The sequence below is a fragment of the Lepisma saccharinum genome, chromosome 12 (assembly GCF_977018435.1).
Source record: "Lepisma saccharinum chromosome 12, izLepSacc3.1, whole genome shotgun sequence".
NCBI lineage: Eukaryota > Metazoa > Arthropoda > Insecta > Zygentoma > Lepismatidae > Lepisma > Lepisma saccharinum.
The window spans coordinates 12,909,830-12,936,668 of NC_139240.1; positions in this window are offsets into that span (position 1 = coordinate 12,909,830).

A 26,839-nucleotide genomic window follows, 5' to 3' on the forward strand; every position below is an offset into this window, starting at 1 on the left:
GATCAAAATGCCGGGAAAGTAAAGGTTGGTAGGGGTGAATAAATTCCAACCAACACTTTCTGATATGATACCACTGGTATCTGCTGATACCGATACATCGTCCCTAATACTAACTTGTCATTCCGGGATGTAATTAAGTTTGTCTGGGTGACCGGGAGAGTGAGTTCAATTCCGGGAAGGTTGGCAAGCTTACTAGATTTATTACATGCTGGCCTGGTGTGAGTGTATCAGTGGAAGAAGCAATTATGTGTGCATGAAAAAGTCCAACTTGGAAGGTGTTGAGCATTGCCATATGTCCTACCACTTCAGCACTGTTTTACACAATTCAGGACTTTTTTTTTTACTGCCACTTAAGCATGCACGTGTGTGCGTGCATATATTGATTGATTGATTTAGTTTATTTTACTTCTTGTTTTATGCCTCTTGGCTAATTTCAAAGATGTGGATGAGTGATGAAATGATGAAATTGATAAATGAACATTCACAAACAACCAAGCCCGAGTGGGATTCGAACCCGGGATTACACCGCCTTGAATAATGTAGTGTAGAAAATGACCCAAGAAACTGGTTCCCAAGACGGATGACAACATAGATGGCAGTGCGATCAGCACAGCTGCTAATTTTCTTAAGAAAGTAATGCGGCTTAGTTAGTTTTTGGAATATATTGTGTAGATTTGTTTGTCTTGAAAGGCGGTACATGAATTGATGGAAACAGTTATATTTGTGGAGTGATTTGCAGTCACGAAATGGCATTAATCTGGAAAGAAAAGTAAAATAAAATTAATAAATAAATAGCATGCGTAACACAAGAAGAAACATTGCAATGTGATTCAGGACGTCAGGTATTGGATTGTGTACTAGAGTTTATATTTCTATGTTATTAGAGTGTAAATAGTATCCTGAGAGATATTTCATACCGAGGCGACAAACCACAAGTGTCGCTTGGAAGCAAGCAGTTGATAACCAATGCAGCCTTTCGAACCGTAGGGACACAAACTCTGACTGCACTGTTTCCTCAAGGAGATTTTAGATCAAAGCAACACGCGACAAACGATACGAGGATTTCACACCAAAGCAACACGGGTCCTTCTGTCCAAGGCAACTTTCATACCAAAGCGACATGCGTCACATGTCACTTGGAAAACTAAATATGCTGACCAAGGCAGTAATTTTTTTTATTAAAAACATAAACTAAACTATACGTTTACTTTATGTTTTTATGCCTTGGTCAGCATATTTAGTTTTTCATAATCATGGAAACAAGGCTCAATGGTGTTATAATGTCACTTGGAAACGAACCAATCAAGAGCAACATTTCACATCGTAGCGGTATGACTGGCAGCATAGGCTAGTGTTCGGTTGGTGAAATCCTCAAACAATAAGTGTCGCGTGCCGCTTGTCGCTTTGGTGCGCAATCTGCCTAAAGCAAGACACTCATTACGTTGCACATGCGCGAACAACAAACCGCAGCAACACGTTGCAAGCTTTTGAGGAAAAGGGTCCGGTATGAGCGACACACAAGCAACAAAACAACATCGTGTTGCCTACATCTGTTGTTTTAACATGCGGTTTATCGTGTCGCCTAGATCTGCTGTTTGCATAATTAGCTGCAAACGCTTGCTATTAGACTGAAGGTATCATGTCGCTTGTCACTTAGTTGGGAACTCCCCCTGAGGTGCGTCGTTTGGTCTGAGCACCCTTCTTTCAAGGAGCTTTCACAAAGTAACAAGTAGCACGCCAATAAGGCATATGAACGTGTCGTTTGCTGTTTGGACCCTCTTGTGCAACGAATGCTAATTTACAGTCTGGAAGTGTCTGTATCACTAGTCCCATCAGTATGAACATCCCGTGTCGTTTGTCCCATTGGTCTGAAAGTTTCCTTACACTCATGTCGCTGGTACTAAGGAAGTTTTGTGGGGTTCCCCTTGTCGTTTCATGCAATCATCATTATCATCATCGCCGTGATTAGTTTAAAGCGGAAGAAAAGAGACCAAAAATAGAAATGCTTCAGTGTGTATATCTTTAAAACAAATGATGATTATGATAATAATAATGAACTTAATTCATACACAAAAATTTAGTTACCAAGAGCATGTCACGCGTATATTTTGTCCCGTATTATTAATGAAAGTAACGATAACAGGACGTGGTCGACTGTCTAGAATATTCGTTAATATATTCACAACAACTGTACCAAATATCATAGCAATTATCACATTCATAGAAATACTTCATGTAGAAGAACCTGACGTTGCAGCGAAAACTCCATTTACTTCCATGATAAGCAGACAAATACCATGCAGCTCTACCGACACCAGTGCCTCTAGCGGTATCATATTCGAGTGGAACCAACCAGAGAGCCCAGAACAGTGACGTTTTCCACACTACGTTATTCAAGGCGCTGTACCGGGACCCTTGGCATCACAGTGCAATGTGCTAACCACTCGGCCACAGGGTCCGGCTGTGTGCATATATATATCACCATAATTAGTTAAGGTAAGGTTCATGAAATTCAATATCCAAAATGTAATCACAAACAAAATGAAATGTACTAAAAACAAAACTAAAATGAATGTTTTCATTGATAACTCTTGTTTCTCTTATTAAGACAGTTTTTGAACATGGTAATTACAATGCTTCATAGAATTTCTTTCCTATGAGAACACACATTACATGTTCTTCTTAGTAAGTTACATTTGGTAATTCCATTTTGGGCATTCAAAATGTGATGTAGCTTTGGCATTACTAATGTCAGCAGGTGGTGTGACTATCACAATGATATATTTTCACCAGTATGTATACTTCACACTGACACACTGCCACTATGTCTCACATCTAATAATAATTAAACATAATATGAAAAATAGAGACTAGTTCTTGTTACTACAGATGAGCATTTAACCAGACTACCTGGCATTACCCCCACACCTTCTATATGCCTTCATGGTGTCGTGCTAAGCACAGGGGTGCACTTTACATTTTTTTTTTTTTACCTCAAGTTATTGCTAATCTATGGGTCAAGTGCGAGAGAGGGTGAGAGAACACATGTTTCTGAAACTTGTAACTGCCATCCCTAATTTATTACGAGGCTTGTCCGGAAAGTAAAGATACAAACACATTTGCACGTTAGGGGAAAAATGTGTATGAAAGTTGGCAACACTGGCAGTAACCGTTATCCATACGACGAGGATTGGGAGTGAGTCGACAGTGCTGTGCTGAGTCTTGTGCGAGGAACAAGCGTTGGAAATGGCAGCGGCGATACCGAATCCCGCCAAGTGCGAAGTGTGCGCCATGATCAGGTTTTTGCAGGCACAAGGTAAGCATCCATCGGAGATCCACCGAGAAATTGTGACTGTATGGGAACGTAATGAATCGTCAAAATGTGACAAAATGGTGCCGTTCTTTCGCAGAAGGTCGACGTGATGTTCATGGTGAAGAGAGAAGTGGGAGGCCGTCAAAACAAACTGAGAGGCATGTTGTCAAGTGGAATCCGCTTTATTCATGACAACGCCCACCCCCATGCAGCGAATGTCACCAAGAATCTGCTTTCACAGTTGCAATGGAAGGTCCTTCCCCATTTGCCATACAGCCCTGATCTTACACCCAGCGACTTCCAACTGTTCCTGTACCTCAAGAAAAATCTTGGTGGAAAACACTTTGCCGACGATGATGAAGTCAGGGAAGAAGTCACAACTTGGTTCCAGATGCAGGGAGCGGATTTCTACGATTCAGGGATACAAAAACTTGTTCCGCATCTGAACAAATGTTTGGACAATGGTGGCACTTATGTGGAGAAATAGCTTCTCTATCAGTGTATCAAGTGTAACTTTAGTTGCGAGCAATACATTTATTTTATATCTTATTTTTGGTTTGTATCTTGACTTTCCGGACAAGCCTTGTAGTATTTGACTCTTGCCCAACTGGCCAGAACTTTCTGGCACTGCCCCTGACAGAAGCCTACTGCACTTAGTAATACAATACATTTCCCTTCTTTTAAGAACTCATTGCTTTACGTTTATCAATATTATTATAATTTTTTTTTTTTTTTTTTTGGCCAACAATAATTGGTATAGCTTAACAAGAATGTGCTACATGAGGTCAGTTCCAAAACAATCAGATTTAATCTGAATGTTTTTGTACATATGGCATGAGAGCAAGAAAAGTTAGATGTAAAGCAGAAGGAAATATGACACTTTGTGTTGTATACAATGTCATTGTTGGAGCTCCGTAGCATGCAATCTCAAGAAGCTTATGCAAGTGATTATATTATTTTGACGTCAGAAGGTACTTGCACATTGACCTGAAGTGCGAACTTGTCGAATGTAACAAAATACCACTCTTGTGCAACTGTTACAGCAGGTAAAAGGTCTAAACTCAACATTGATCAACATTGGCATGTTTGGCCAAAATAAAGAACTGCTGTAGCTTTACAATACTGTTGCATCCAACACTAATCCCATTGCCTTTCAGTAACCCAACTACTCCTCTTTCTCAGTATGGATTTGGCTGCAAACACATTCAGTAGACTTGGTTATGTTTTACTGAACTTATTATTTAAAATAAGTGTAAGCCAGGATGGGTTGAATCCCTTCGAAATCTGGATTCTCCGTTTTACTATCCGGATTTTAAAAAAAATCCAGATTTGGCCACCCCTAGCATGAAGAGGTATTATATTCATAAATGCTTTTGTTGTTTGATTAGGGAGGTCAGGTTTAAGGCAATTAGCATTCAAATTATTTTCGTGTATACTTCCCACACCTGAGTTTGTGATTTCTGGTCTTCAGCACTTTCTGCTATTCTCACCATGGTTGACAAAATTTGTGTTATTTTAAAAGAAACAAAACCAAGAGTGTTTTTAGTTTTAAACTGCATTTTAATGAATAACAAAAAGCATTTTAAATTAATAAAACGTTTCAAATATAATGCCAGGAAAACTTATTTTCTAAGAATAAGGATTAACAAAGAATATGTTAATCATCAAAGGATGGTCTGTGTTCCTAGTTATAAAATAGACACGTGGCTAATTTCTTAAAATACCTATTTCTGTTAGTCTTAAAATTCAACAAAACCACAGTTGCCATACCCCACTGTCCATGTGATAGCTACTCTGTTTTTTCCCAAAATAGGACACTTTATCATGAATTCAACAAAATATTGACATTAACAACTGTATGTAGTGTGTTAAGTGAGGACCAGAACTGTTTCATCCATGCAGTATTAAATTATTTTTTTTTAAAACACTTGCAAAAAAAATAGCCAGGTGTTTTAAACATGCCCAACTGGTATTTATCACGATATGCTCTTTGTTAATTGAATATGCATTTAGCCACTGAACAGATTTCTGTGCAGAGTAAACGAAATTACACATTAAATGAAAAAAGACAGTTGCAAAACATGCAAATAACCACAGGCTATCAAATATCGAGTATGAAAATGTGTGTTAAGCAAGTTTAAAAAAATACATGTTTAGGGCCAACATGCCAACCCTGATTCTCACCATGTGGTGAAAGTATTTGCAGCCATATTTTAATCCACTTGCATGTCTAGAACCTTAAATTTTATGCGACAAAATATGCATCAGCATTTTTCAGGTTTGCTGTTTCCATGAAAAAACCTATAACAAATGGATGTTTATCAACTGTGGAAACTTTAATATTCTGCCAAATGTAAACTCACTTCCACATAGTACACCCTGGGAACTGCAGTGTTGCAGGTGAACGAGGCTGTGGCATCTGGACCTACAGCCAGTATAATCCACTGTGGAGATCTGAGCATCTTGGACTGTGTTTTATCCACATGTGTGCTAAGTGTCTCTTCACAGTCTCAGCTTTTAACTAGGTAAGGAAATTTAGTCCTTAGAGCCAGATGTTGATTTTAGCTATCGTAAGGGTCTGGGCCCTGTATAATGTTACTGGTTGCAAATAGCCTAAGTGCTGATGTACCGCAAAGTTTTGTTTGAATCAATCAATCAATATTCAGCACTCCTTAAGCTTTTCATTTTCAACTCCAGAATGATAATGTGAACCTGTAAATGTTGTAACACATAAAGTGTGTGGAAAATGATTCGTGGATCTTGTGGAATATTACGGGGGAAAAAAACTCTCAGAATGTCCACTAAACTTCTTGATGCTGTATTTATTGTTGTTCACATTTCATGATGTTAAGTTTAATCACTAATTAGTGTCTTTTCCTGATCATAAATATCACTTTCAGTATCACATGATGAAAATGTATTCAAGTTTAAAGTGCTTGCAGATGAATTCTCTTTGTGTTCTCCTCATATAAATAACTGGAAAGATGTAGCCTGTGATATACCAACTGGTAGCAAATAACAACAAAGTCTCTCTGCAACTCTTGACCCTATCAGAAAGAATATCCAACTGTGTAAAGGGTTGAATAATAATTAATATCTTCAGGTGTTGAATCTGTAGGAAATTTCTTGCCAATAATTAATGACAACATTTGTTCCTCTTTCCATTGGAATCCTTAGGAAATCAACCATTATTTGAAATCAGTTTCTAGTCCATCCACTGTGGTACCTGAGTAAGTTTTCTTATTCCTTCTCACTGCATTCAAATGAAATACAAGAAAGGGAAACTTGAAAATATACACACCATGAGTTGTAATTGGAAAATGAGTTCTACAGAGTGCGGCAAAAATAGTGAACTGATGTGAAAGATTAATATATTTGAAATCAGTATCCAGACAGACTGCTTTGTACACGAATGGAAACTCCAATCCTTGGAGAAAAGAAAAGGAAAATCACTTTTTGAAAATGACCACCATCATTTTGAATACACTGATGTAAGCGGCGCAGAAAACCACCAATGACTTGAGTAATGTATCTGGTTGAATACCGTCTATTTCCACCCTGATGTGATTTCTCAGTTCCTCTAAGGTAGTTGGTCATCGATGGTAAACCCTTTCTTTCAGGTAACCCCAGGGGCACTGAGATCTGGAGAGCATGATGGCCGTGGGATGTCTCCGAAGTCCTGGAAACAAGTTTCGCAGAGCAGTCATGGAGACTGCCACTGTATGCGCAGTTGCGCTATCCTCTTGAAACCAGAGCTCCCTAGAATCGTGATCTTGAATCGCAGGCATGAGAAAAGAGTCAGTCATGTGCCTGTAGCGATTAGCATTGACAGTGCTCCAAATTCATCTTCGAAGAAATATGGAATGACAACATTAGTAGCAGATACAGCACAGCACACAAGCCATATGAACTAAACTTCTGTTCTTCCTTTCCGCAATGACATTCTGCTGTGGAGTATATGGTACTGTAGTTTAATGTTCTATTCCTTTCCTTTTGAAGAAATCTTTGAATTTTAATCATACATACACTCTCCATTATCAGTTCTGATTACTTTTGGTTTTCTTCTGAATTTCTTTTTTTTACATAATGTACTAAATTCTGTAACTGATCTTCAATTTCACTTTTTTTCTTCATTAGATATACCATAGTAAACCTAGTAAAATCATCTATAAATGTAAGTTACGTTTGTTCCCAGTAGGAGTTTCAGTGTCCTTTGGCCCACATATATCTGAATGCACAATATCTAATAATTAGGGACATTGAATTGCGAAATGTGAAAAAAAGTTGTAATTTTGAACATTCTGCACGTAACTACACCCCCAATGATGAAATATGCATGAGTTTTATTCGCGAAGTAATGCGAAATGTGTGCTTTTCCACGAAATGAACCCTTTTTCGCTAAATAACCGTGAAATATCATCAAATTAAGTAGAAAACATGCAAAAACCGGCAATCGACTGTCGATTTTTAACTATAAGGTTTGCCTAAAGTTCCCTACCACTTGCAGCTGAAGAACGTTTTATCTTCGATCACATCAGGAAGACGCTGCAAATTGAGATTTCCCATGCACATAATCTCAGTTCGAAAACTTTGCTCCCTGTCAAGCTACATTCCTTTCTTCCCCCGGATATGAATTTTAGAAATGAAGTGATTTTGTGTTGTTTTCTTTTTGGATGGACAGCTAAGTACTTGTGTATGTGTACAGTATATAAAAATGAAGAAATAGTTTATCACTTTATAGCTCTTTTGTATGTTGTTTCCTCTCATAATGAAAAGGTGTGTGCCATTTTTTTTTCCACCGCTGGTATATACCGCTGATCTAACATTTTATTTACCGCTCTCCTCAGTTTTTATTTACCATAAATTTGTGTCCCTACTAATAATTCTTGTTAAAAAAAAAACAAAAAAAAAAAAAACACCACAAACAGCACAATGAAAAACACTAGAAGTTCTTCCAAGCTTTTTATTCCATCTCGGAATCATCATCAGGGGCTTGTCAAGAGATGATCTATGTATCTATAAAGATACAGCAAGTAGCGCCAGCGGAACTTCATCTCTCGACCAGCCCTGATGATGCTTTGTAAAATAACCAATATAATTGTAAGCACATGGCCAAGATATGCAGGTTCTAAATTTGTTCATGACATTATAACTTTAATGTGAATATTTACATAAGTAATAGTAAGAAATCATATTTCATTCCCACTTGGATTTTGATTTGTTAATGGGATTATGAAGATATGCATTGCTGTATTGTCTTTACTAATACATTTCTTATGGGTGTAAGGGGTGACATTCTTATGGGTGTAAGGGGTGACATTCCACATAGTACACTAAATTGTCAACCTCACTTCCACATAGTACACCCGGGCCTGCTTCTTGCAGACTAACGAGGCTCTGGCGACTTGTCCCATGGCCAGTATAATGCTGTACGTTGTCCTGTTTTTTTGTCCGTATGTGTGCTGAGTGCCTCTTTACATCCTCAGCTTTTAACCTAATGGCCATTCCATGGTTACGGGTGCGACATTTTAATTATTTATTAATGAACGATAATTGGGTTATACAATAATAGAAAAATGCAACTCAAAATTAGAAATAAAATAGAGTATGTAGAAAAATAATGCAACAGTTTATTTTTTTATGAATTTTTGAATGTGTGGTTTCGGGTGTTACAATTTTCGGAAGTGCCTTTTGAGGGCATTTACAAATACATGAAACTGTGTGAAAGTACACCAAAAAATTATGAATAAAAATGTGAAGGGACAGAAGTATAAACAAACGACAAATATACTGATGTTATTTTGGAAAGTCTTTCACAGTTATTTTAAAAATTAATCATTTAGCAGGTTATGGGTGCTACATGCTCGGTTTCGGGTGCGACAGCATGTGATTATTTGAACTTCTAACTATCATTAATGCTACATTGAACACACTTTAATATGCAATAATCACTTTTTAATAACAATCATAGTTTTAGAATCATTAATGTAAAACAAATCTTCAACAATATAGCATTTTTTTAAAAATTTATACACTTTCGAAGACATCAATATTTCTGGGAAATTTATAATAAATCCTTTTTTCTCCGTTATTATGGTAGGTTTAGGCAATATTTCTTTGATTTGTTCATATGAAACTTCTTTCTCGTTAGTTTGGAATAGATTTTGCTGTTTTCAGCAAGCATTAAGGCACATCACGATGACCCCCCATCTTCTTCATCCACGTCGCTCAACACCACGGCTGCATACCTGTACACATTCCTTTTCTTTCTCTCTGATGGGAATCCCACAAAGAGGTAAGAACATTCCTTAATGTTTTGTGCATTTTCCTCAATTATGTCTTGGTCACGTCACTTATCACTTTCAAAACTTGTATCTGAGTTAGAGTAAACATCATTATGTCTCAGTCTAAATAGGGATGAGATAGAGGCTGATGGTAGTGTATTAAACTCTGAATTCCTGATCCTGAATTCCTTTAATTCTGAATTAGCGGTTCGTTCATATCTAATTTTGGTGAAACTTGCGATGTCAAAAAAATGACTCGATTGCAGATTGGGTATGGGATTGATGATACCTTCCCACCTTGACGTCAGCGTTTCTTCAAACTTCGAAATTTCTTCTATTGGCATGTATTTAATATTTATTCCAGAAATGCATTTTTTCGCACAATTGTAAAACTCTTCAGCTGTGTTCACGTTTGCACGTCTTGACTTTACCTCTAAGCAAACTTTGTGTTTTAATATGCCCCCAATCCCATCAACTGCACCCTTTCTGTGAGATGTCGCAAAAAAATCCACTGGGCCTTTATTTCGAAATCTTATTCCATGCAGCAAAGATTTGAAAGAGTATGTCTATTTTTAAACTGGGCGGCACATCCATCAAAGAAAATGTATAGTTTTCGCAAATGAGGGAACTCGCTTTTCAAAGCTTCTATTATTTCCCGAATAAATACCCATACTGAGTACTTATTATGAGTGAAGTCATTGCTGAGGGGTGTAAGAGGTGACCTTCCACATAGGCACCCAAAAGTCAACCTCACTTCCTCGTAGTACACCCTGGACTGCATTTTGCAGACGAACGAGGCTCTGGCGACTGGCACTATGGCCAGTATAATTTTGTGTGTGTTGTCCTGTTTTTTTGTCCTTATGTGTGCTGAGTGCTTCCTTACAGCCTCAGCTTGTAACAGAAGTCAGAATATTTTAGGATTTTATTTATGCAACACTAGAGTTGTTATTTGTAACGATAAGGGGCTGCACCCTACATAATGTGACGGGTGCAAAATAGCCTGTCTGACGCACCCAAAATTTTAAAATCAAAAGTCATTGCTGATTATTGAAAATAATCTTGGTGTTCTCTGCTAGCCATTCTACTCCTGTGAAAACTGTTACCTGTTGATGGCTCCAGTGTGCTGATTGTATCTTATCCTGGTGGGTAGCGGAATCATTTTCAGCAAAGTCTATTTGTAAGACTTCCTCACCCTTCGTCAATTTTTTTTTCTTTTCGAAATGTTTGCTTTGAACTTTCTTGATGAAATGGTGAATTTTGAAGGATGGAAGTTGGTATTGGATTTCAGTTACAGCATCTTCAATAGAACCATCATGTGTTTCGACTTTCACTCGACCATCTACATCAATCCATAGCTTCCATGTTATAATTTTATTGTGCACCTCACATTCGGGGAAATACTGTTATTACAAACGTTGCATATGCCAGGGTCACAGGACATTTTTTCGAGTAGCATGTTTGGGCCCGATGGAAATGTTTTTCATGGCCGCATGCACAGCTTCTACTAAGAAGTCAAAATTTGCATAACGACAGACACACACATTGTGGGGCATGGATGAAGACAGCAATATGTATTTTGATTCTTCCTGCGCTGCTTGTCTCGAGCTCTTTCCTTTTCTAAGAACTGCTGCTGTTGTCTGGATCTTCTTTTAGCCGTTTTCTCCACCTCTGCACCTTGTTAAGGGATGTAGTTTGCTCATCTTCCATGGTGCCTTTCACTGAAGACATCGTCAGAAAAATAGAGGTAAATGTTATGATTCCTACTTTATCCGTCCATAGTTTGAAGAAATCAAGACAAAATATACACTAGTGTCCAAAATTAAAGCAACAAACAGAAATCCTTTCCTTGAATGATTTTTTTTATATAAATTTGCCAAGTTTAACCTGTTGCTATCGTGATTTTTTTTCTGATAAATCCTGGCACATTAAGGTTAGTTTATTTTATCTTAAATTAGTTGTCTATGACATCATAAATATTACTATCACCTGATCATACTATGTAGTCAAATGGATATGCGGGAAAGAATTTCCATTTGTTGCTTTAATTTTGGACATTAGTATATATAATTCATAACTTAATTAGCTTCGTAATTGTACAAATATATTACAAGGATAGATGTTAAATAAAAATCTATTTTAAAAAACTCAAAAACATCGCCAAAACATATCGCACCTGAAACCAAAGTCATTCGTGCCCGTAACTGGAGGTATGTTGCACCCGAAACTGCCAAAAAATATACAAGAACCAAACAAATGTGAACAAAATTGATGCAAATAATTTAGTTTTTAAATATATTTAGAAGAGATACAAGCATGACATTTTGAGTTTGGAATATTCGAATTTATTAAAACATATTGATGTTTTGGGTTTCGGGTGCGACACGAGTACAGCATTCAACTACATATATGATAATAACGTAAATATTTTCCTTTTTTTAGTAACGAACAGAAATTATGTTTCAAAGTAATTTGTTTATTTCTTGTTGCAGGTTTCTTAGTATCACTTTCATAGCTGGAAAATGTTGCCAGATGTAATGCGCAAATTTGACATTTGCAAGCATGCGGGGTTGCCACACTTACACATATGATTTTTTGAGAAAAAGAGAAATACATGTTTCTTATTTAGTTTCGAAAGTATGAATTGTGTGGATAATGAAATCGTAAAATAAAATGGAATATCATTAATTAAATTTTTAATGGTCCAGGTTCACTTCACATGGAATGGCCACTAAGCAGAATATTCTAAGATTTTAAAATACGGAGAAACTAGTACTCATTTTTATCCGCAAAGCGGTTTTTTCTTCTTTTTAGATTACTTTCAGTGGCCACTGCCACCATCCTCTTTGGAACTTGCTGTACTGTTGCTTGGCGTGCGTCTTTTGTTTGTAGTTCTCTGGCTGCCGCTAGGTGCGCTGTTGTTAACTGTGTCGTCTGCTACTTTCGGGCGAAAACTGTTGTAGTAGGGGAATCCAAGTGTGGTGCGCTTGCCCGCTATTGATGTTTAGCTCGTGCGGGAAGTGCATTATGGCGTGCGTTTCCTTGATTTTGTGTGGGCAGTGTGTTTGACTTGAACCTTTTGAATTTTATGGCTATTGTATTTGATATGTTTAGCAAGACCAGTGGTGGGTTGGGTTTTTTTCGCATCCGCTAGGTGCTGTTGGATTCTTTCATTGACATATCTGATGGACCTGCCGATGTAATGTGCCTTGCATTTACACTCTGCATCGTATACACCTGGGTTATCAAGGGGGGAGAGGAAGTACCGCTTGTGTTTGTTCAGTTTATCAGCTATTTTGGAATTGAGTTCGTGCGCTTCTTTGATGCCATATGGGAGAATGGCTTTGGATATGCGGTTGGAGGTGGTGGGATGGTAGGGGAAGGCAAACCATTTATATTGGCCGCTGGGGGTTGATTGTGGCTGGGTTGCTTGCGGATGGGTTGATTGCGCTTTGATTGCACTTTTGCCATTTTTCAGGGCTATTTCAGTGATGGTGGCTATCTCCTCTCATAGATCCTCTTCTCTGCAACAGTAGGAGAAGGCTCTTCTATAAAAGTTCAGCCACACATTGGCTTCTTGCTTGGGGGGATGGCTAGAGAGAGTATGAATGTACTGGTTGCCTGCATCCAGTTTTCTGTAGACAGTGGTTGTGAATTTGTTAAGTGCATGGCTGATGGTGATGTCCAGGAAGTTGATTTTACCATGTTTTTCTTGTTCTACGGTGAAGTTGAGCCTGGGGTGGATGCTATTTAGCTTGTTCACTAGAAGGTTGAGTTCTTCTGTCTTTTTGTACACGACTATAGTGTTGTCCGCGTACCTTCCATATCAGATGTATTGTAGTTCTGGAGCGTGGAGTATCTCTTTTTCAGCCAGGTGCATGACAGTGTTGGCTAACGGAGCTGATAGCAGGTTGCCCATCGCATTTTAGTTATGCAACAATACAGTTATTTGTTCTGGTAAGGGACTGGACCCTGTATAACATGATGGGTGCAAAATAGTCTTTAAGGCTCCTTCATACATTTAACGAAAGTCGAAACTGAGGAAGAAGGAAGAAAAGGAGGGTCATGTGGGTTGGTTTTTGTGTGGCTTACTCTGTAACGTATCTCTGACGTAACAGAGTACGTCACAAGATTGGCAGTCTTCACAGTTTTCTTGGATCTCAGCTTCTACTGCCTCGTAGAGCTCCAACATAGTAAATAGTTCCCAACGAACATACACAAGTTATGTTAAAGAAATAGCGAAATGATTTTAAAAAAGTATAAAAGATGACCTACACATGGAAACAGATCTTCATATGAGATTGTTGAATGTAGGCATTCGCTGTTTACTGTTCACGGCTGACGGGAGAGCAGTTGGGGTGGGGTGGGTACCTGAGGGGAAACTAACACAATCGCTTGCAAGGGTGGAAGGACGGAAATTTGTTTGTTGTGACGCAGTTGACCATCTGGCACGCAGGCAAGCGAAGAAAGCAAACATGAATTATAGTTCTTTTAACACGTAACGAATTTTTCATGGATAGTAAAACCATAATTTGATGACAAAAGATTCTCAAACATTTATGAAATGGAAGATAGTAAACACAGCCACGCTTTCATGTCTTGAATCTTGGATATATCATTATATGGGAGAGGAAAAGGCACTCTCTCTCTTTTTAATCTTCCATAAAGAGCAATGAAGCGAAAACTGAAAACTGTTCCTATTTTGTACCTACAGTTCCTAAATAGAAATTACAATTCTTGTAACTATAATTGGCTTACGCAGAATTTTGTCGCAAGGTGTTTCAAGTTAGATTTTAGTATTTATATATAGTATTGATAGTAATAATAACAATACATTGTTTTTTGATTGATTGATTCATTTGCTTTATTTTACTTCGCCTTTTATGCCACTTTTGGCTAATTTGCGAAGATGGTGATGAGTGATGATATGATGAAATTGATGAATTCACATACAACCATGCCCAGGCCAGGATTCGAACCCGGAACCCCTGGCGTCGTAGAGCAATGTGCGAACCACTCCACCATGGGGACCGGTTTTTATTATAACATTTATTAACAATAGTAATTAATAATATGAACTGTTTATATTTTCACTGGATGTGACACTAATTAGTTTAAAACAGAGCATGAATTAAAACATTTCTTCACTTTGACCAGTCAGTGATCACAACATGTTCATTGAATGGACAGTGTTCCATAAGATTTACACATATCATTCTGATCATGTACAATTGACTACACGTATGCTAAAATTGTAGTTTTACAACTTTGCTTTTACAACGAACAACGCTCACACTGAAAGAGCAAAGTTGTGCGTTACTGAATTAGTAGTCTTTCTGTATTATTTTCTGCAGATAAGGTTTATTTCGTGGTGAAGAGTAATGAATGGGATGATGAGAACAGACATTGCCATCTACACCGCAGGGAATGGAGTAGACTGGTTTTTCTCGAGGTACATTTATTTTTCTTCCTTAAGTAACAGTTTCTATGTAGATATACTGGGTGGGCCAAACTCAATTAGGCAGTTTTTGATTAGATGTTATTTTTATTTATTTTATTTTTATTGACTAATGTTAACAATTCCAATGGCTACAAAAATATTACAAAAATGGAATCACACACACATAAGTCATTGATTTTCAAGATAGTGGTCGACCTGGGCACCATCTAAGTCAACACAGGCTTGTAGACGCAAAGCAACATTTTCACATGTCTTACTCCTGAACAATCACCTCACGCATATGTTTATCAATGTCAATGGGATTAGCGTACTCCTTGTGTTTGAGGTAACCCCCAAGGAAAAAGTGGGTTGATGTCGGGTGATCGGGCTGGCCACTCCACAGGCCCTCGACGGCCAATCCAGCGATCAACTTCGTTCACAGCATACCGTATGATGCATCCATCTATCGACAACAAAAATGTACTTTCCAATTTTTCCGTGTGCTGTTGGATTTATTGGTTACTAATGTTCGAAAACTGCCCAATTGAGTGTGGCCCGCCCTGTATAAGTAGTTGTATTTACAATATTATAAACTCAACTTATAAGTGTAGAAAAGAAGAGCTCAAATGATTGAACAATCCGATTTGCCTACACTTAAAACAATGCCAAGTGGGGCTTATACCCCAATTCTTCAAGTGTGATATGCTCTGAATTTTTAAGAATTTTGAATTCTAGTGTAGAAAAGAAGAACCCTAACAATACGATTTGCCCACACTTAAAACAATGCCAAGAGGGGCTTATACCCCAATTCTTCAAGTGTGATATGCTCTTAATTTTAAGAATTTTGAATCCTAGTGTAGAAAAGAAGAATCCTCAACAGACAGATTTGCCTACACTTAAAACTATGCCAAGTTCCCATATGATCTTATTGTTTACAGTGTGTTTTTCTGTCAAAATCCCAGGAATTGAATTCTAGTGTAGAAATAATAAGCCCCCCCCCCCTCAGATTGATTCTGCCATGTGTACATTGATATAAAGCTCATAGCTCCTGGGTTCTGAGACCCAGTAGAGTATGGTGCATAGCCCCATGGTTTTTATTGTCTTGTAAACAAGAGGCTAGGGTTTGAATCCTGATAAAATGTGAAGCCTCCCCTGATGGCAAAGTGTTAATATTGTTGCTTTGTAAACAAGAGGCTCGGGTTTGAGTCCTGACAAAATGTGTAAGATTGAAATACATGTGGCAAAATAATATCTCCATACGTGAGATTTAGAGAATAATTATTGTTAGTTGATATATAATTGATAGCTCCCAGATCTGAAACCTGGTAAAAAGTGTTGTACAACAGCATAAAAAAGCAAAATTATTTTATATTGGGGATCACCAGAGCCTAGTTATTGTTTTGGCATAGTTCTGTTTTTTTTGGACCAAGAAATTTTATATAAATAAACAACAAAAATGCCAAAACAAAAATATTGCAATCAGTGTAATAAAAATATATCTAGTTCTAATTGGTCTAGGCACCGGCATATTTGTGACTCTAAGAAATGCAGAAAAAACACAAAAATGTGTCCAAGATGCCATAAAATATTAAGCAAGGCATATTACAAATGGCACAAGTGTAATTCTTATGTACAGTCATCAACATTGCCCCCACAACCATCTACATCTGGTCTGAAAAGGAAGCATGAAGCACCTGTTAATGCTAGAGCAGCAAAGCAGCCACGCTATGCACCACCTATCCATAGCAGTTTTAATGGCCAATTAAGAGATTATCGGTTTGTATCAGAGCCAAGATGTGGTATTAATAATTTTTTGAACAGTGTAAATCCTGATGTGCAGGCAATTCTAAATGCACAAAATGGCTCTTATAAGCTGTCCCTCAAATTGTTTACACAATATAAGAAGCCAAATGGCACAAAATTTACACAGCCCCACATAACAGAAACTGTACCGGTATATTCAAATGCAAATTCAGACAAAATAATAAGCAGTTTGATAGATCAATTGAATATTAAACACTCTGAATTTGCAGCAAAAGAGTCTGGATGGAGCCTATGCGGATCTCCACACAAGTTATATGTTAATATTTCTGAATTTAACCCATTACAAGGATCTACATATTTGCCATTACCTGCCAATATTAAAAACAAAAGAGCAGTGGTTAATATAGAAAATAATGACCAGAAATGCTTTTTGTGGTGTATTTTAGCTGCTTTGTATCCAGTTTCAAGGAATCCTGAGAGAATAACTTATTATAAACAATATGAGCATGATTTTGATGAGGCAATGGAGGGTTTAGAATATCCAATGTCTGTTCAGAATATTGATAAATTTGAAAAAAAGGCCAGGCATATCAATGGCAAACAATTATCTATTAATGTATTTATTTGTTCTACTGGCCGTGGCAATTGCTTGATAGCACCTCTCAGAATCAGTACATTTGATGATGATTCTGCTGTTCCGATTGATCTGCTCTTAATTGAAGGGGATGATACATATCATTACACTCTGATTCATAATCTTGAAGCTTTAGTCAGAAAACAACTAGACAAATCCAATACAATATTCAAGTTGTGCAGAAGATGTTTAACTGTATTTGATGGTCAAAAAATGGTGAATGGGGTTCGGGAAGTGAATGCAGAAATTGCTAAAAACAAGTTAATTGAACATTTAAAATACTGTGGCAACTATAAACCTGTTCATATGGTGATGCCAATGCCAAGTGAAAATGCAAAATTCAAAAAGTTTGAAGCCTTGTTGGAACACCCAGCATATATAGTCTGTGATTTTGAATCAAATCTCAAACCTCTTGCATTCTGTAGCCCAGACCCTGATGAATCTTCAATTACACCATACCAGTTACATGAACCCTCCAGTTTTTGTTATATAGTTATAAGGGATGGTGTAGCTAGTGAACCACACTTATACATGGGACCAGATGCCATCAAAGAATTTGCATATAGAATAGAAAATGAGTGCCATGACAGCATCTAATATCTTATTAAAATCAAAACCTATGATGCCTTTAACAGAGAAACAGATTGAAGATTTCAACAATGCAGAAAAATGCCCGGTATGTGATTCTGAATTTTCAGATATAAATATCAAGGTCAAACACCATTCTCATGCAGATGGTAAATTCTTAATGGCCCTGTGCAATAGCTGTAATATTAAGATCCAGAGACCAAAATTTGTCCCCATATTTTGCCATGGAGCATCCAATTATGATTTTCATCATTTGATTAGGTATGAGGGGTTTGACAAGCAGAATTTAAATATTTTAGCTGAAAATGATGAGAAATATATAGCTATTAGGAAGAAAATTGAAATTAATGGTGTTCCTATTCACTTAAGATTTCTTGATTCATACAGAATTTTATCGGCTAGCCTGGCCACACTGGCCACTCAATTATCTGATGATCAATTCAAAATCACATGTGCTTTGTTTCCAAATCAGGACCTGAAATTAATTAGGCGGAAGGGTGTATATCCATATGATTATGTTACAGATTTTTCTAAATTTGATGAGTGTTCTCTGCCACCACAACAAGAGTTTTACAATAACGTATTGGTTACGTGCGTGTTACTCACTATCTATAAACAAAATACGTTAGAGCATTCAAATTGGTCTACTTACGCAAGTGAGTATGTATTCTTACGTGGACGACGTTTCGGAAGCTTTACTGCTTCCTTCCTCAGGTTGTCGTTTTCAGCTCGGAATATCAAGCCATGTCAGAGAAGTGTCATGTAAGGATACTGGGTAAAAGGTTCGGGTTAAAAACGCTTCATAGTGCTTGACCTATACAGAATTAAAACCACTTTGCTAAAAACCCCTTAAAACTCCTTAGGAAGCGTTTTTAACCCGAACCTTTTACCCAGTATCCTTACATGACACTTCTCTGACATGGCTTGATATTCCGAGCTGAAAACGACAACCTGAGGAAGGAAGCAGTAAAGCTTCCGAAACGTCGTCCACGTAAGAATACATACTCACTTGCGTAAGTAGACCAATTTGAATGCTCTAACGTATTTTGTTTTAAGAGTTTTACAGCAAAATCAGAGGATCTGGAATCACTGATGATGATTATCACCATGCCCAATTGATGTGGAACAATTTAAAATGCCAGACATTTGGTGATTATCACATGGCATATTTAAAACTTGATGTCACTCTCTTAGCTGATATACTGCAAGCATTCAGAAAATCTTCCATGCAAAATTATAAGCTGGATCCAATGTATTTTTACAGTGCTCCGGGCCTAGCATGGTCTGCAATGTTTTTAAACACTAAAATGCCATTGGATCTGATCCAGCATCAAGATAAGTGTCTGTTTATGGAACAAAATATAAGAGGGGGCATGGTGCAATGCTCTCAGAGATATGCCAGAGCAAATAACAAATATATTCCTGATTATGATCCAGCACTGCCATCAAATTATATACTGTATGTAGATGCAAACAGCCTGTATGGTTATGCCATGATGGATAAATTGCCATATTCAGGGCTTGAATGGGTTGAAGATTTCAATATTGAAGATCTTAAGGATTTTGATGACAGTGACTATGGCCTCTTCTTAGAGGTTGATCTGACAATTCCAGATAATTTACACAACAAATTTTCTGATCTGCCCCCAATTCCTGAGGTTAAGTGCTCACCTGGCTCTAAACAGAAGAAATTGATGATGACTCTAGAGCCAAAACAGGGTTATGTCATATATTACAAAAACCTCCAGTTCCTGATGAATCATGGTGTTCAAGTGACCAAAGTTGGAAAAGTTTTGAGGTTCAGGCACTCAAGATGGTTGAAACCATATATTGATACAAACACAGAGCTTCGAACATCTGCAATGAGCCAATTTGATAAGACCTTGTTTAAATTGATGGTCAATTCAGTGTATGGCAAAACAATTGAAAATGTCAGAAAACATACTGATGTTAAAATAATTACTGACCCCAGCCGGAGCAAAAAATTGATAGCAAAGCCCAACTTCAATTACAGAAGAATTTATGATGACAATATGGCACTTTTCAACATGAAAAAAACAAAGATCAAGTTTGATAAGCCTATTTATGTAGGGGCTGTAATATTGGAATTGGCCAAATTACACATGTTAAAATTGTTTTATAATGTGTTGAAGCCTTTTTATAAGGATCGTGTAAAACTTATGTACATGGACACAGATAGTTTTGTTCTTGACATTCAAACAGAAGATGTTTATCAAGATATAGCACAGCCTGAATTGTTTAAATATTTTGATACCACTGAACATTCAAAAATTAAACACCACAACAAAAAGGTGGCTAGCAAGTTAAAAGATGAGACACTTGGTGATGTTATTGTGGCATTTGCTGGGTTAAGAGCCAAGATGTACAGTTTTGAAACATGTAGTGGCGCTGTTGCCAAGAAGGCCAAGGGCATTGGCAGAGTAACTGTTGAAAAAGAGCTTGAATTTGAAGATTATAAAAATTGCCTCAAATCATGTAGCGCAATCAGAACATCAGAATCCAGAATTCAGAGTGTGGATCACTTGTTGACTACAAATACTGTAAGAAAAGTGGCTCTGGACCCACATGATGATAAGAGATGCATTTTATCATGTGGCATACATACTTTACCATGGGCTCATTGTGATTTGAAAAATGGCAATCAATGCCCAATTACAGAGCATGATTTGAAATAAATAAACATGCCTATGAACTTATTTGGGTTCAAAAAACAGGCTATTATGGACCTGCCAACACCACAACCCTCTTCTGATATGATATCTAAACTAAGTGCTTAGTTAATTATTCATCTGAACAGCATACTTACAGATGTTGATGATGAAACAGGTAAAAGATTGTACATATTTAAAAATAATTTAAATCATTACCAATTACCTGTAGGTGGTCAATTGCAATTTATTACAACCCCTGAGGGTGATGTCAAGATTTCAGTAGGGAGAAATATTTATAGAATTAAGCACTCAAACATGATTTCTGGCACTGTATATACTGTTTCTGCTGGTGACTGCTTATATATTGAGGTCCCTGGATCATATGACAAGCTTATACCTTTTTTTATAGAATTAAGAATCAGATATTCAATAATAAATAACCACTAAAACAAAAATGCCTAATGATATATTTGGCCATACAAGACATGAAGATCACAGTGATGAGATTCTAATGCTTGATGTCAGAGTCAAGAAATTAAGAAGTGATTTACAAGCTTTACAAACCACACTCAATGCCAGTCTTCAACTAGAAATTACAAATTTACAATCACAATGCATGGACCCTCTTCTTAAAATTGATTCTGAACTCAAATTATTGCTTCAGAAATATACTGATCTGGCAACATTGGATAATTTTCAAAGTTTAGAAGAAGCTGTAGCAGCTCTTCAAGCCACATTTAAGATCCAGGCCACCAACTCTGAGCAATTGAAACAGCAATTGGAATAGCAGATTAATAATGTCCAGGCACAACTCCAAACAATTGTCAAAAGCATAAAATCACAAGAAGATTTTGATGTAGTGATTTCCACTCTAAAAGAACAGATTCAATCACTCCAATTACCTAATCTGGACCCTCTAAACAATGCCATAGCCGAGGTTAAGAAAAAATTGAGACACTTGAAAATTTTATGAACAACTTGCCATCTTCTGATGCTTTGAGTGCAATAACTCGGAGTGTTGCAAACATCAAGCTGCAACTTGAAACATATGAAGATTTTGGAAAAATTCAAAGTACCATAACCCATCTTGAGGGTACAATAGCAGCAGTGCAAAGTGATTTGACAAATGTACAAGAATCCCGCCTGCCTGGGATTGTAGACACACTTGTCAGTGTCCAGGAACAGATCACAAAGCTTGAAAACCTCAACACTGAATCTGAGCTATCTCATTTTCATCACTTGATTGATGATATCCAAACAAAGCTTGAAATTTTACAACAATCAATACCCTCTCAGGCAGATATAGCCCTGCTCCAAAATGCTATGCAAAATGTGGCTGATGCTACTGAATTAAATAATGTAAAATTGGCACTTGAATCTTTGCAGAATACTGCCTACATCACAGGAACTTAAAAATATTAAGAGGGCAGTGAATCGCATATTGAAATCAGAAGATATCAAGAATATCCAGACAGAGATCAAACAACTTACTCAGACAGTGGCCACTCTACCAACTAATCGAAGACTAACGAGGCTCTGGCGACTGGCCCCATGGCCAGTATAATTTTGTTTGTGTTGTCCTGTTGTTTTGTCCTTATGTGTGCTGAGTGCCCCTGTACAGCCTCAGCTTTTAACGAGTCAGAATATTTTAATATTTTATGATTTTAGTTCTGCAACGATAGAGTTGCTATTTGTAACGATAAGGGGCTGGACCCCGTAGAATGTGACGGGTGCAAAATAGCCTTAGTGCTGACGCACCCAAAATTTTAAATTCAATCAATCAATCTACCAACTAATCAACATATTAATGAACTGCATGCCCTGTTTGAGGATATCAGAAGACAGATCCATGATCTTACTGCTCAAAATTCAAAATTGGCAGTTATTGAAAATTTGCAACAAATTGTAGCTAATATCAAGCAACAGCTAGGGACCATGGAATCCAATCAAGCAAATGCTCTGTCTGTTTTTGCCACCCAGCTACAAGAAATTGTGCAACAATACAAAAAACTTGTTGTGGACATAAAAATCAAGCCAGGCCATGATGATGTTGTTAGAACCATCAATGAGCACCTTGAATCTGTAACAAGCAGATTGCTTACAGCAGAAAAAGAAATAACAGGCATAATCGAGAATCCAAAACATACAGTAATTCTTGAATTGTACAGCATCCCCAACAAAGAATATGATTCACTATTTACACCAGGTGGCAAAATATATATGCTGTCCCTTGCACAATTTTATTACCAGTTTTTTGTTGGGGGCACACTTAGACCAATCAAGATCAAATATTGGCTTCAACCACAGGCACACCACTACCCTACCTTATCAATAACAAATGCTGATAACAAAGCAAAAATCACCAGTGTAGAGTTAGAGGATTTTACAGACCCCAATACATTAGAAACAGCCTATGTTGAAGATGATGGCTCTCTGGAATTTAAAATACAAATAGGGGACAAATTATATTTAGAAAATCCTGTAGTATCAGCTGCTGAACACCCCATAGTTGCAATATTCTTGTTTTCATATTATGTCTAGACAAATTATTGTTGATGAATTACACAGACAAGCCAGACAATTATAAGAGACTGCCAGTAGTCACAAAAGGCATAGATGATTTATGGCAAGGGGACTTGATTGAGATGGCAAGTGGACAGCTGAAAAACTTAGACAAAATCAACAAGGGCTACAAGTATCTACTCACTGTAATAGACACATTTTCAAAATTTGCCTGGGCTGTGCCACTCAAATCCAAGACTGGAAAATGTGTTACAGAAGCCATCAGGACAATCATCAATCAGAGTGGAAGATCACCGCGCTATTTGCAAACAGATAATGGCAAAGAATTTTATAATTGTGTTCCAACAATTTATTAAAAGCCAGTCAATAAAACATTATTCGAGTTACAGTGATCTCAAGGCCTCAATTGTAGAGAGATTCAACAAAACCCTAAAAAATCTTATGTATAAACAATTTACACTTCAAGGTAATTATAAATGGCTTAATATTCTTCCAGAACTTCTACATAAATATAACAACTCGGTCCATTCCACAATCAACATGAAACCCTCTGAAGTAACTCCATCTGATGAGCAAAAATTGATCAGGACTGTTTATTATCCTAGATACCAGCCAACAACAAGAAAGGCCAAATACAAGGTGGGTGATCAAGTAAGAATCAGCAAATATAAGCACTTATTCAAAAGAGGCTTTACAAGAAACTGGAGCACTGAATTGTTTACTGTGGTTCAAGTTAAACCTGGGACCCTTAACACATATATAATAAAAGATCACCGAGGAGAAATTCTCAAAGGCAGATTCTATGAAGAACAACTCATCAAAACTAAACAGCCTGACACATATCTCATAGAAAAAATCATCCGCAGAAAAGGCAACAAGTTATTTGTCAAATGGCTAGGACTTCCAGAACACAGCTGGATCGATGCAGACAAAGTGATAATATAAGCACCTGGGATGTTATAAAAAGGTTGCCAGAACCTAAACAGCAGATTAAGAGAAATGGCAAGTTGCTGCCTGAAAATATTAGATGTCTTATTGTTGGTCCATCGGCTTGTGGTAAAACTACACTAATGATTGATAATTTTTTATTGGCACCCAACTGGTTAGACTGGAAAAACAAGCACTTGTATGTTTTCTCTAAGAGCTTGGAACAATTAAAATATCAGCAGCTGATGAAACTATATGATGGATTGGATATAGCCACTTTTGAATCAGATGTTAAGCTACTTCATGAATGTCTCGATAATTCTGTTGTTGTGTTTGATGACATTATACTGGATAATCAAAACAAGGTTAGAAATTTCTTTACACAGGGCCGACACAAAAACATTGATTGCTTCTATCTGGCATAGACTTTTTCTAAAATACCGAAGGAGCTGATCCGAGACAACATCAATTTTATATGTGTGTTTCATCAAGATCATACCAACCTCAAACACATACATGATGAATATGTAGGTGGGGACTTGAGCTACAATGATTTTTCCAAGTTTTGCAGTAGGTGCTGGAACCAGGACAGTTATGGGTTTGTCACAATTGATATGACAAGAAAACCCAATAGTGGCAAATACAGAAATAAAATCAACAATTTTCTAGACATTGAAACATATATAAATAACCATGAAAAGGCCAATCATTGATGATCTTAAATTAAGAGATTATCTTGTAAAAAGATTTAAGGGATGGAAATCACAGAACAGCCTATTATTGATGCTATTAGTGAATTAGGTAAAAATATCAAAACTGTTACAGAGCAAAATCAAAATTTGATCACAGAGCTTGTACCTGTAGCTGCAAGGAACATATTAGATTATCCAATCACCCCACTTTCCAGTATTCATACACCTAGTCCTGTTGCTCCTCGAAGAATTGAAGCTACTCTGGATCCTATTGAATTGGGTCTTCTTGCTCAAAAATATTTAAGCACACCTAAAGACAACAAAGATGAGGTCTTTGGCTTATATGCTGACACAGAGCGTGATGGTAGCATCATACATAGAATTGGCAATTTCAGAGTAACATTTATGGGAGATGATCTCATTGTATATTCAGAATCTCATCTTGGAGAAAGAGGTGCTTTTGTTAAATATCCCGGCACACCTGGATTGTGGGAACTGATGACTAGGAAAAGGCCTGGCAGCTATACAGATCAAGATTATGAACACTACAAAGAAATATTAATAAAATCAGATGCTCTATACCAGAACAATGATCCCACACAAAAAAGAGTCAAGTCTAGCAGTGGAGCAAAATATAACAACTTAATCAAGCCCATATGGTCACAGATCAAGACTGGCAGTGGAATCAAACAATACAACACCCTGCCTAAAGAATTTGTGTGGGTTGATGATGTCAGGAAACTTGTAGATAGGTTATTGGTGATAGCTGGGGAGGAAAATGCTGGCAACCACAATTTTTACAATGAAAAGGTTGGAATTATGGACATGATAAGCACAAAATTGTCTAATTTTATAGTGAATGACACTAAGGGGATTGGATATCTTATAAAAATTATTAATACTCTACCACCTAAATTTTGGAATATTTCTGAGGGTCGGGGACTGGTTAATGACATTATAAACAAGCTGCCATTTGAACTACACATTCCAGGCTATCAGTATTGTGGTCCAGGCACAAAATTGGAGCATAGATTAAACAGAGGTGATCCTGGTGTTAATCCCCTAGATGCTGCTTGTAGAGACCATGACATAGCATACAACACACATTCTGATCTTGACAAGAGACATGTTGCAGACAAGAAATTAGAAGAGGCTGCATTTGGTAGATTTGTAAGCAAAGATGCTTCTTTGAGTGAAAGAATAGCAGCATTGGGAACCACCATAGCTATGAACACCAAACAAAAACTGGTGTGGGGGCTGTGAATATATATATATAATAAACCTAGAATGAAGGCCAAGGGTGTTATGCATCAAATACCTTATGCAGGTCTTAAATCTCTTAAAACTATTGATAGTCTTTTAACCAAAAAGCAGCGCAAGAAAAAAAATTCTTGTCTTGCAAAGGGCCATGGTATGAAATTGTTGCTTAGTACCACCCAATTAAAAAAAATTACAACAATCCAGAAAAAAATCACATGTGGGGGGTTTCATATTTACTATCCCGGCCATCTTAGCTGCTCTCGGGGCTGTGGGGAGCTTGGCTGGGGGATCAGCTGCCATAGCAAAAACAGTAATAGATGCCAAGAAAAATAGGGCAGAATTAGATGAATTGAAGCGCCATAACCTGGCCATGGAGAAACAAGGCAAAGGTGTTAAGAGAGCCATAAATAAGTTTTAAAAAAACAAGAGCCGCTTACAAACCAAGATATTGAAGCTTTAATCAAGCCACTGGGCATCAAAAATTTTAGAGGAGTGTACATGTCTGATTCTTTACCAGAACAACCACTCAACAAAGAGTGTGGCATTGTTAATTTGGATAAGTACAAAAATCAGGGCACTCACTGGATTTGTTATCTTAAATATTTAAACAATGAGGCATTTGTGTTTGATTCATTTGGAGGTGTTCCACCTGAAAATTTAGTAAAATATTTCAAATCAGCTAATCTTTATTACAATAATGCCCGTGTTCAAAACTTCAAAGATGTTAATTGTGGACATTTGTGTT